Source organism: Furipterus horrens, unplaced genomic scaffold (genome assembly GCF_987537825.1).
Source record: "Furipterus horrens unplaced genomic scaffold, mFurHor1.1.pri manual_scaffold_4, whole genome shotgun sequence".
Lineage (NCBI taxonomy): Eukaryota > Metazoa > Chordata > Mammalia > Chiroptera > Furipteridae > Furipterus > Furipterus horrens.
In genome coordinates, this window is record NW_028327174.1 from 71,344,426 (window position 1) to 71,347,847 (window position 3,422).

General features: G+C 40.2%; 1 pseudogene; it reads right to left on the reverse strand.

Moving 5' to 3' along the window:
* Window positions 1-773: 773 nt before the first annotated feature.
* Window positions 774-2,024, reverse strand: LOC150012190 (phosphoglycerate kinase 1 pseudogene; annotated as a pseudogene).
* Window positions 2,025-3,422: the final 1,398 nt, after the last annotated feature.

A 3,422-nucleotide genomic window follows, 5' to 3' on the forward strand; every position in this document is an offset into this window, starting at 1 on the left:
TCTCTTATAAAAATGTACTGCAAATATCACCCTATATTTATAAGAATAGTATTTTTTCTCCCATTCTACTTGCAAAGATTTAAAGAAATGAAAGTCAGCCCTGAATATACTTATTTTTTTGACAAGTCAACACTATTGACAATCACTGCTATAAGCATTTATGAAGATAAATAAGTGAGGAGTCTAGTGAGGATTTTTTTTAAGCTTTAGTAGTCAAGGAAATTTTATATTGATATAAAAGTAAAAGTTTCTATGCTGAAATATAATATAAAAATTATTATCGATAAAATTTATTGAAGAATATACTCTTCAACTATTAATCTCACTTTCTTTTTTTTTCCCACAAATATTTTTATTATTTATTTCACAGGTCTCCACCTTCATCTTCCTCGCTCCCCACCTCCAACTGGGGTTTCATCTTGTTTTCATGCCCAGTAGCAAAACAATGACAGAGCTAATCAGAGTAAGCTACTCCAAGAACAGAATTAAGCTAACAGTTTACTTTAACAGGCAAAATATAAATATATGCACTCTAGAATGCACAACGGTTTAGCCACTAAGAAATTCAGATGGGACCCTGAAGAATGTAGTCAAATCCAGGGTGCAGGAAAGGTGAGCTGATACGCTGCTGGGCAACTGTGTTAAGTGTTCCTGGGCTGCATCTCTGGGCCACTAGCTGAATCTTGCCGTGGGGGAAGATCTGAGCTAACACCAAGTACAGATACCAAGTTGAGTGAGGGGATGCACACAGGAACCGAAAGGCAGGAAAAGTACTAAACATTGCTGAGAGTGTCCACCCCCAGCAGGACTTTACCCTCCAGAAGCTCTAAACTGGCACCACCCCCAGTGCTGACATGGCTGACTTTGTCCTCCGTGTTCCATTTGGCACAGCAAGTGGCAGTGTCCCCCCACCTATGATGGTGATGCAGCCCTCGGAAGTGGCTTTCACCACCTCGTCCATGAGGGCTTTGGTCCCTCGGGCAAAGGCTTCCCACTCAAAAACGCCCACAGGCCCGTTCCACACGATCTGCTTGGCCCTGGCGACAGCCTCGGCGTACTTCTTGCTGCTGTCAGGCCCTCAGTCCAAGCCCATCCAGCCAGCAGGTATGCCGGAGGCCACGGTGGCTTGGCCAGTCTTGGCATTCTCTTCAAACCTGTCAGCGGTGACAAAGTCCACCGGCAAGGTAATTTTCACACCGTTCTTCTCAGCTTTGGACATCAGATCTCTGACAATCTTGGCTCCCTCTTCATCAAACAGAGAAGTGCCAGTCTCCATGTTGTTGAGCACCTTAAGGAAGATAAAAGACATTCCACCACCAATAATCATCTTGTTGACTGTCCAGCATGTTATTGATCAGCTGGATCTTGTCTGCAACTTTAGCTCTGCCCAGGGTGGCCAGGAAGGGTCGCTCCTGGCTTTCCAAGGCCTTGTCAAAGTAGTTCAGCTCCTTCTTCATCAGAAAGCCTCCAGCCTTCTGTGGCAGATTGACTCCCACCATAGAGCTGTGGGCTCAGTGCGCAGTGCCGAACGCGTCATTGACATAGACATCCTCTAGCTTGGAAAGCGAAGCTCGGAAAGCTTATATTTTAGCTGGCTCGGCTTTAACTTTATTCCCAGAAGCATCTTTTCCCTTCCCTTCTTCCTCCACATGAAAGCGCAGGTTCTCCAGCAGGATGACAGACCCCGTGGCCGGGTCGGCACAGGCTCTCTCCACTTCAGGGCCCACGCAGTCCTTCAAGAACAAAACGTCCTTGCCCAGCAAAGATTTGAGCTCCACAGCAACGGGCTGCAAGGAGTACTTGTCAGGCATGGGGATACCGTCAGGCCGGCCCAGGTGGCTCATGAGAACAACAGACTTGGCTCCATTCTCCAAGCAGAATTTGATGCTTGGGATGTTGGCCTTGATCCTCTGGTTGCTTGATATCTGGTTGTTCTTCATAGGAACATTGAAGTCCACTCTCATGACGACCCGCTTCCCCTTCACATCCAGCTTGTCCAGAGTCAGCTTGTTAGAAAGCGACATATTGGCGATAGAGCAGCGGAGAGAGGCCAAAGGACCGCACAGCGACGGAGACTGCAGCGAATGTCAGTCTCACTTTCTTTAACAAACAACGATGTGAGTAAAATGACAACTTTCCATAAGTATTCTGACATTGTATAAGTCATTTCCTAAATATTTTTGTCTTTATTACTTTTACATTTCAGTAATTCTTTAATGTAATCTGATCCTTACTTTCCTTATTTTAAAGTTAATTAGATGGTAAATTTTCTGACTCTAAAGTATTCATTTCAACTCTTCTAAAATTTTAAGAACATCATTGAATATATTAAAAGCAATATAATAAGTATTTCAATGAATAAAGTAGATTATGACCCTTCCTTCTAGTTTTATTCTAACTAGTTCTCTTTTATAAACCTTGATTGTACAGAAAGGGTTTTATGTCAGGCACAATGTCATTCTTAGTTCAGTGCTTTGCACATGGTAAATATTTAGTAAATAGCTATCTATCTAATCACTGAACAAAATTTGGTACATATATTGCTGAAATATCTCGATACTAGTTCTACAACTAAATAGTTTCTCTTATATTTTTTCATTTAATCACCATAAAAAGTAAAGCTCAAAAAAAAAAAAAAAATAAGCATCTTTTCCAGGGTTTCACAGTAAACATTTGGCAAAAGCTGAATTCCAACTGAATTCACAGAATATAACAAAAAGTAGTATTTTCATTTTGCTACAACTACAGAAAGAAAAATAATCATAATGCATGTTAGGACATAAAAAGTAAAATAGAGTCTGTAATCACTGAGGAATTTCAATTTTTAATTGTATTAGAAAATTTCTCAGGGAAGAGAGAGAGTGAGAGAGAGAAGGAATGAGAGAACTGGATGTTCTTTTTGTAACATTATTACAAAGAAAGCACATAGAGATATCTTACATAGGTGTTTATAAGAGAATCTGTGAGGAAAACAATGAAATAATGACACAACAAAAGAAATTAAACAATATTGACTAAAAGTGAATTTACAATCAACCTGAAGCTTCAAATTCTGGGCTCCTCACTTGCAGTCACCTTCTAAGACAATGAGAGGCTTCCTGACAATATATTTACATGATCAAATTTTTTTGTGAAACTTGCAAAAGTAGGATATTTTCATTGCAATTTGTTATGACCACTATCTCTTTCCACTTTGACTTCTTCTCTCATGTCAGTTGGCATTGATGTGGCCAGAGATATATTTAGACTCCTGGTGAGGGTTAGTAATGATCAATTCTAATTGCCATTTATAAAAACTATTTATAAAGTTCAGTACAATGATGAATACTTTGCAGAATCTTTATTTGAACATTTGTAAAGAATTATTCTTTTTAGGTCCTGCTGGTGTAGCTTGGTTGGGCATCATTGCCCAAACCAAAAGT